At 37.3% G+C, this 9648-nt stretch overlaps 1 pseudogene; it reads left to right on the top strand.

Moving 5' to 3' along the window:
* The first annotated feature begins 3400 nt into the window (after positions 1–3400).
* Positions 3401–7912, top strand: LOC781553 (UDP-glucuronosyltransferase 2C1-like; annotated as a pseudogene).
* The last annotated feature ends 1736 nt before the right edge of the window (positions 7913–9648 follow it).

Raw genomic sequence — 9648 nt, 5'->3', positions numbered from 1 at the left:
TGCAGAGCCTAAACCTTTGTAACATGCTTTATTTTTCCAGTTTAGTTTTAATAGGCAATTTTTTTTTCCTGGATTTTTATGATGTCTGGCTTTCCTCAGATCAGATCAGATCAGTCCCTCAGTCGTGTCCAACTCTTTGCAACCCCATGAACCGCAGCACTCCAGGCCTCCCTGTCCATCACCAACTCCCTGAGTTCACTCAGACTCATGTCCATCGAGTCAGTGATGCCGTCCAGCCATCTCATCCTCTGTCGTCCCCTTTTCCTCCTGCCCCCAATCCCTCCCAGCATCAGAGTCTTTTCCAATGAATCAACTCTTCGCATGAGGTGGCCAAAGTACTGGAGTTTCAACTTTAGCATCATTCCTTCCAAAGAAATCCCAGGGCTGTTCTCCTTCAGAATGGACTGTTTGGATCTCCTTGCAGTTCAAGGGACTCTCAAGAGTATTCTCCAACACTGCAGTTCAAAAGCATCAATTCTTTGGCGTAAAGTCTGTTATAATAACATGTTCTAAAATACTTTATATTTAAACTAGTTACATCTCATACATCATTATGTTAGGAAATCCTGCTCAAATTTCTTCCATATCAAGACTTAATTTAAAATAAAAACTTTAAATTATCACAGGTATACACAAATATTTTATACATATGTGCATATATATATGAACACAATGTCAAGTTCTATGTGTCATAAACAAAAAATGATCCATGAAATTCTATGCTTTAATTTCTAAATGTGGCTGTCTTTTATGGTGAAGGAGGTATTTATTTCAGCTATATTCAACATATTTTACCAAAAATAATGATTCATCTGTAATCTCAGATCTAAATTATCCATGTATTTATGAGGATATCAACTGTAATATTTTAAAAAGCAGTACAGTTGGGGCTTAGAATAATATGTAGTCTATGGAGCAGAGAAACATCAGTTCTGCAATTCACGTTGTATTGCCATTGACCTTTTGTTTCTCAATTTTGTTTCCTCCCTAGGTTCTTTGCTTCTGATTCCCACTTCATTTCTATTAATGTTCTAGATTCTGGCTCTAAACTTGGCTGAGTAGACTGAGATCCTAAAATCACATTCTCACTTCCTGGCATTTATTTCCCTGAGAGATGTCCTTTTATACCCTTACATACAATTCTCTCGTATATAATATCAGCAAATCATATGACATGATGACATACAAGTACCTATTTTCACCCTTTTCATACTTTTAAAACTCAACATTCAGAAAACTAAGATCATGGCATCTGATCCCATCACTTCATGGCAAATAAATGGGGAAACAATGGAAACAGTGACAGATTTTATTTTTGGGGGCTACAAAATTACTGAAGATGGTGACTGCAGCCATGAAATTAAAAGACACTTGCTCCTTGGAAGAAAAGTTATGACCAACCTAGACAGCCAATTAAAAAGCAGAGACATTACTTTACCAGCAAAGGTCCATCTAGTCAAAGCTATGATTTTTCCAGTAGTTATGTATGAATGTGAGAGTTGGACTGTAAAGAAGGCTGAGTGCTGAAGAATTTATGCTTTTGAACTGCAGTGTTGGATAAAACTCTTGAGAGTCCTGTGGACAGGAAGGAGATCTAACCAGTCCTTCCTAGAGGAAATCAGTCCTGAACATTCATTGGAAGGACTGATGCTGAAGCTGAAACTGCAGTACTTTGGCCACCTGATGCAAAGAGGTGACTCATTTGAAATGACCCTGATACTGGGCAAGATTGAAGGTGGGAGGAGAAGGGGATGACAGAGAATGAGATGGTTGGATGGCATCCCTGACTTGCTGGACATGACTTGGAGTAAGCTCTGGGAGTTGGTAATGGACAGGGAAGCCTGGCATGCTGCATTCCAGGGGGTCACAAAGAGTTGGACATGACTGAGTGGTTGAACTGAACTGGTTCTAACAGTGTTAGCTGATATATCAAAGTGCCTATGATTTGCATTTCTGTGAGGGTTAGAAATACAGTTCAATTTTTTTGTTGGGCATATATATATTTTCTTTGGAAAAATTATTCAATGTGTGTCTGATCAGTTTTAAATCAGATTATTTTACTATTAATTGTATGAGTTTTTTTAAATTAAATTTTATTGGAGTATAGTTGATTTACACAATGTTGTGTTAATTTCTGATGTCGTTGTTGTTTAGTTGCTCAGTCACGTCTCAGTCTTTGTGACCCACTGAACTGTAGCTTGCTAGGCTCCTCTGTCCTTGGAATTCTCCAGGCAAGAATACTGGAGTGGGTTGCCATGTCCTCCTCCAGGGGATTGTCCCAGTCCAGGAACTGAAACTTTGTCTCCTGCTTGGCAAGCGGATTCTTTACCACTGAGCCACCATTTCTGCAGTACAGCAAAGTAAATTGGGAGATTGGGTTTGACATATGAGTTCTTTGTATTTTGGGGCTATTAATGCCTTATTGGGTATGTGGCTTGCTGATATTATCTGTCAGTTGCCTTTTCTTTCTTTCTTTCTTTCTTTTTTTTTTTTTTGCTGTGCAGAACTTATTATTTTGATGTTGTCCCACTTGTTTACTTTTATTCTTATTGCTGTGCTTTGGGGGTCAATCCAAAAAACTGTTGCCAAGACCAATATCAAGGAACATGTTCCCTATTTATTCTTCTAGGAATGCTTTAGGTTTTTGTTTTTATGTCTAATTCTTTATCCATTTCATGCTAAGTTTGTGAGTGGCATTTGGTAGAGGTCCAGTTTCATTCTTCTGGACATGGTAATGTGGTTTTCCTACATTGTATTTCGAAAGGATTATCCATTCTCCATCTATTGTTATTGGAACTCATGTTGAATATTGGTTGCCCATATTTCTTACATTTTTTTTTAACTCTCAGCTCTTACATTTTTTTTAAACTCTCAACTCTGTTCCAGTGGTCTTTGCCCATATTTTTTGCCAGTGTCGTTTCAGTTCATGATTGCTATTTCTTTGTAACATAACTTGAAATCAGGAAGTGTAATATCTTCAGCTTTGTCTTTCTTTTGGGGATTGTTTTGGTGATTCAGGGTGTTTTATGGCTCTATAAAAATATTAGGAGTGTTTTTCCTATTTTTGTGAAAATGCCTTGAAAATTTTATATTAACTGTTTTAAATAGTAATAGCAGTGTAGTGTTAGTTGCTTGGTCATGTCCAACTCTTTGTGACCCCACAGATGACCTCCCAATGTCTCTTCCACATTGATTTCTCCCTCTTGTGGGGGGATTTATTTAAGTTGTGTATCTCCTTTTGATCCCACAATACCAGCCCCATGTTGAGAGTTTCCCATTTGTCTTCTTAAGGATAGAGTCCTGAAATGTTCAAGGTTGTGAGTATTCTCCCAGTACTACAGATATGGGTCAGATTTCTGCATTTGCTAACTCTTGCTGTCCATGGCAGTGCACAAAGGAGATGGTTCTGTGGGTCAGGGAGGAGGAGCAGAGTGGTGTGGGTGAGATAGATGAAGCACTGGGGAAGCCTGTGGCCACTCAGACTGGTCTGCAGATGAGGTGTCCAAGGAGATGGTGGGAAGTCCACATGATGGAGTCTGCAAATTTTTAGTAAGAAGAACCACAAAGTGGTTAGTGGTATTGCTTTGAGGAGTTCTAAGATTCAGCAATGATACCAGCCTCTTGTAACCCCTTAGCTTTGCAGATCACTCAGTAATCTTGGCAAGGTAAAAAAAAAAAAAAAAAAAGGCATTCCTTATTGCTGGGACACCATGCACTGACTCATAAATTCATACAATTTCACTTTCCCCATATGGGAGAAATTCCATTTTACATGGATCTTTTGTGGCACTGAACCATGATAATTGGGAAGAAGTGACAGAAAAAGCAAAACTGTTCATCTTACCCTCTTCAATGCATACATTCTTGGGATTATTTGCTCCCATGGTGGGCTGAAACTTCTCCATTGGGCTTTCAGATTCCCAGAAAGTTATGCTCATCCTGAGGTAACTACCAAAATCATTGTTCTGTGGGGATGACAGTAGAGATCTCCTATTCTGTAGTCTTGCTGACGTCATTCCAGAGAAGAAATTCTTGCCATGAAAACCTCAAAAAAAGCTGATATCAATGGAGAAGGAATGTGGAACAACCTAAGATTAAAAATCAAGTCAGCATCTTGTAGGCCATTTCAGAGAGTATAGATTTTAATATCTATACAAGACATAGTTATCAAAACATTTGACTGAAGTAAGATAATTTGTGAAAGAGAATTAAAAAAAAAAATCAATGAAGTTTCTCTAGCTTCCCAGGTGACTCAGTGGTACAGAATTTGCCTGCTAAGCAGGAGATTCAGTAGACACTGGTTCATTCCTGGGTCAAGAAGATCCTCTGGGGAAGGAAATGGCAACCCATTCTAATATTCTTGCTGGAATAATCCCAAGGATAGAGGAATCTTGCGGGCTACAGTCCATGGGGTCCCAGAGAGTCCCAGACACAACTTAAACTGCAGCAAAATTTCTCTATGGAAAGTGAATTGCATGTGTGAAGAATTTGAAGCAGTGAGACCATAAGGGTTCTGTAGTAATTCCAGATTAGGTATGTAAATGACTATAATGGTGAAGTCTACAAATGTAAATAGATTGACTTATAATTTTGGAGTAGAATGTGTAGAAATAGTAAACAATTGGATAATTACACAATTATATTTTTGTTAAGAGACAATTATTCTTATGACAACGTTATCATTATATATTCCTATTGTTTAATTGCTTAAAGAAAATAGACTTTTTAAGCAAATGTCCATAAATATCACTGGATTCATTTATACAGAGTGTAGTGAATTCAAGTTGCAAAAATTCAAGCAAAAAATGGAATTTTATATTATAAAAATTATTTTAGAAGAAGAAGGCAAAGATAGTACAATTAGATTTGCTGGATAGAAGGATAATATTATCAAGTTATGTTCTTCATGATTTCCTTTCTTCACTCTATTAATAAAGTGTCTCTTCTCAACCTAACGTAAGTCTGATGAGAACTAGAGTTTGAATAGGCTTCACTAATAGTGAAAAGATATATTTATCTGTTTCTCTTAAAGGTAGATGTGATTTAGCAGGAAGAGTACTGAATTCAGCATCAGAACATTTGGATCTAAATCTCTCTGCCTTTACATATAAAAGTATGCGTTGTCACTCCATCTGGCAGTAAGTGATGGCCTCATTCTTATCTGAATATTTAGTAGATTTATCAGTAAGAAAAACACTACAGAGACTATCCTGTTCAAACAAACATTCAAATAAAAGCAGAGAAAAATATCCAAAATATTAAAAAAAAAAATCTCAGTTCAGTTCAGATGCTCAGTTGTGTCCAACTCTTAGTGATCCCATGGACTGCAGCATGCCAGGCTTCCCTGTCCATCACCAGCTCCCAGAGCTTGCTCAAACTCACGTCCAGCGAGTCGGTGACGCCATCCAATCATCTTATCCTTTGTCGTCCCCTTCTCGCCTCACCTTCAGTCTTTCCCAGCATCAGGGTCTTTTCCAATGAGTCAATTCTTTGCATCTGGTAGCCAAAGTATTGGAGTTTCAGCTTGAGCATCAGTCCTTTGAATGAATATTCAGGACTGATTTCCTTTAGGATGGACTGGTTGGATCTCCTTGCAGTCCAAGGGACTCTCAAGAGTTTTCTCCAACACTGCAGTTCAAAAGCATCAATTCTTCAGCACTCAGACTTCTTATAGTCCAACTCTCACATCCATACATGACTACTGGAAAAACCATAGCTTTGATTAGATGGACCTTTGTTGTCTAAAGTAATGTTGACCAAAGTATTGTCTCTGCTTTTTAATATGCTGTCTGTGTTGTCATAGCTTTTCTTCCAAGGAGCAAGTGTATTTTAATTTCATGGCAGCAGTCACCATCTTTAGTGATTTTGAAGCCCCCCAAAATAAAGTCTCTTCCTATTTCCATTATTTCCCCATCTATTCACCATTTATTTATTTATTTGCCAAACAAATTTAGTCTTCATTGAATACACATGAGATGATGATGGCTTTTCTTAACATTATTTGGAAATTATTATGAATTTATGTTTAACTTCACATGCCCTTTTTTGATATCAACTAAAGACTCATTGGAAAAGACCTTGATGCTGAGAAAGATTGAGGGCAGGAGGAGAAGGGGACGATAGAGGATGAGATGGTTGTATGGCATCATCGACTCGATGGACATGGGTTTGGGTGGATTCCGGGAGTTGGTGATGGACAGAGAGCCTTGGCGTGCTGCAATTCATGGGGTCACAAAGAGTCAGACACGACTGAGCATCTGAACTGAACTGAAAATAAGTTTGGAAACTCTCACTCTGAGGGGTTTCTTTGTAACTCATTTTATTGACTTTAGTGATATTTTTCTTTCCGTCAAAGCAGTTGCATTTCCTTTTAATCTTTAATGCAAAGTACACAACTCAAATTAAAAGATGCTTACTCCTTGGAAGGAAAGTTATGACCAAGCTAGATAGCATATTGAAAAGAAGAGACATTACTTTGCCAACACAGGTCCATCTAGTCAAGGCTATGGTTCTTCCAGTGGTCATGTATGGATGTGAGAGTTGGACTATGAAGAAAGCTGAGCACCGAAGAATTGATGCTTTTGAACTGTGGTGTTGGAGAAGACTCTTGAGAGTCCCTTGGACTGCAAGGAGATCCAACCAGTCCATTCTGAAGGAGATCAGCCCTGGGTGTTCTTTGGAAGGAATGATGCTAAAGCTGAAACTCCAGTACTTTGGCCACCTCATGTGAAGAGTTGACTCATTGGAAAAGACTCTGATGCTGGGAGGGATTGGGGGCAGGAGGAGAAGGGGATGATAGAGGATGAGATGGCTGGATGGCATCACTGACTCGATGGATGTGAGTCTGAGTGAACTCAGGGAGTTGGTGATGGACAGAGAGGCCTGGTGTGCTGCGATTCATGGGGTCGCAGAGAGTCGAACATGACTGAGCAAATGAACTGAATTGAACTGAACTCAACTTAAAGTTTAGTCCAACCTTCTAGAAATTGACTGTGAATCTTTGGATTGTGAGTTTCATGCACTTGGTTTAAACCCAGATTTTGTTTGAGCACAGTTAATGTCGTGAAAACTGTAAAAGGCTTCTGTGTCCTTTTCATGTTACGTATATTGTTTTTTGACCCTGAAAAGAAGGACTACTGGGAAGGTACTTGTATGGCCCGTGGATTTTAGTCACTGGATTAATTTAAAAGTTATTCTGGATGAACTCCATTTTCATGGGCATGAGCTAACTATCCTGGTACCTTCAACAAGTTTTTTGTTTGATGATCCAAGATTCCCTTTAATGTGGAGATTCTTCAACTTCCAGTAAGCAAGGAAAGTTTCATGGGATAATTCAGTGCTGGTCTCTACACACTTTCTTTTGAACTGCCAAAACTTTCATGATGGGACAGGCAAGTAAAACTGATAAAAATGATCAAAATTTTTTTTTTTAGCAACAGCCAAAAGAGTATGTGATAGTGCTGTCACAAAGGAGTTACTCAGCAGGCTACAGACAGCTAACTTTGATATCTGTATGCTGACCCTTTAAGCCTTTGTGGAGAATTAGTGGTTGAACTCATCAATATTCCATTTATATATTCTTTGCAATTTTCCTATGAAAAAGTCATTGAGAGATTGTGTGCTGGGCTTCTTATGCTTTCTTCACATATTCCTGATGTTACATCAAGACTGACAGATAGTATGACTTTTATACAGAGGCTGGAGAACTGGTTATTGTATACCATGAGTGATGTGATATCTGCACATTATTCATTTCCAGAATGGAATGAATATTACAGCAAATTTTTAGGTAAGAGAAATTTGCATGCAATAATCATTCTTATTTCATATGTATAATGTGAGTGTCTATTTGACTGTATGAAACCTTTGAAAAGTTTTCTTTTAAGTGAGATACAAGATTCTGTTGCTTAACTGTTTTGAGTGAAAATAATAACTTTTTCTTTAATTTTTCCTTTTTTTAAGCTTTTTTTTTGTTTGTTTTGTTTCAGATCACTGTGTATTAAAAATATGTATCAAAGAAGAAATATTCTCTTTATTTCTCCATATATCCTGTTTGATGTTACTTATTTTTTCAAGTATCTGGAAAACTCAAATCTGACAGTGTAACTATTTCTGACAGTGGATTATTTCTCTCTTTTTTACTTCTTTTTTTATATACTCTGTTTTCTTTCTGATTAATCTTCTCTTTTTTCAAGCTTTCTATTTGTATCCTATCAACACTTGGTTGGCTGATTCCCGGGCTTGGAATGTGGTGAGCATGAAACTGGAAAAGAAATAGTTTCTCTACTCTTGTCTCCCAAAGGAGAAACATGGAAGATGTTTCTCTAAAGGACCATGTTTCTAGATGTTTAAACTTATCTCATGGTCATCCTGTTGTTATTGTTCTGTTCATAACTACATTAAAGTCAATTAGTGAGCTTTGACCCCAACAAAAAGATTTTCTCTATTTCAGTAAGTCTGTGGGCCCCTTTGTTTTTCATTTTTCATAACTGATTTTTAAAAGCTGCATTTATTTAATTTATTTAATTGTGCTAAGGATGATTTTGCACAATATACTAATTATCTTAGAGGAGGCAGTACCCTACTTGCATTATTTAGATTTTTAAAAAATATAATTAACATATAATATTGTATTAGTTTCAGGTGTGGATGAAGAAATTAGCCAATAGTTAACCTAAGAAACAAGTGGAAAATTTTATTTGAGCCAATGTGATTATAACCCAGGAGAGAGTCTTTCAGAAAGCTCTGGAGAGTATTTCACCAATTAGAAGTCAAAGAACAGTTATACGTTTTTGAGATAAAGGGTTTTACATCAGAGTAATATACTGACAGTTTACAGAGGCCAATAAAGTGAGTGGTGGGTCACTGTGACCTCTTGAGAGATTAAGGAAGGAATGTTATCTCCTAAGGAGTTACTTTGCTGGTGCCAGGAGGAAATCGTAATTTTTGTTTGTTTTTGTTTTATTGTGAGTAGACATTCCTGTATCTTCTAAGGAGATCTTGATAATGTACAATGGAGATGAAAAATGTATATTAAAGGAAAGCAGGGTGTTGGCTCAAATGGCAGAGAACTTTTTATGTTAAATTTTTCTTGTCCTGATTTAAAACCATATTGTTTCATCGCAGGTATACAACATAATGATTTTATATTTGTACATATTGTGAAACGATCACTAAGGTAACTTTAGTTAACATTCATCACTACACGTAGTTAAAATTCTCTTCTCCTGTGAGACAAGAACTTTAGACTTATTCTCTTAGCATGTTTCAAATATACAATACAGTATTAACAACGATGGGCTTCCCTGTTGGCTCAGTAGTAAAGAATCTACCCGCCAGTACATTTGATCCCTAGGTCAGAAAGATCCTCTGGAAAAGGAAATGGCAACCCACTTCAGTATTCTTGCCTAGAAAATCCCATGAAGAGAGGAGACTAACAGGATACACTCCATGGGTGGCAAAAGAGTCAGACAGTACTTAGTGACTAAAAAACAACAATTATTAACTGTAGTCACCAAGCTGTACATCAGATCCCCAGAACTTGCTTATCTTTTGTCCACCTTCACCTTTGTGTCTATCTTTTATCCCTAGGATATGGCAACCACCAGTCTGTTCTCTGTGACTTTGTTTTCTTTTTTGTTTCACTTT

The sequence above is a fragment of the Bos taurus genome, chromosome 6 (assembly GCF_002263795.3).
Source record: "Bos taurus isolate L1 Dominette 01449 registration number 42190680 breed Hereford chromosome 6, ARS-UCD2.0, whole genome shotgun sequence".
NCBI classification, from domain to species: domain Eukaryota; kingdom Metazoa; phylum Chordata; class Mammalia; order Artiodactyla; family Bovidae; genus Bos; species Bos taurus.
Note: the sequence above shows the minus strand (reverse complement) of the source record. Positions and strands in the feature narration are given on the sequence as shown.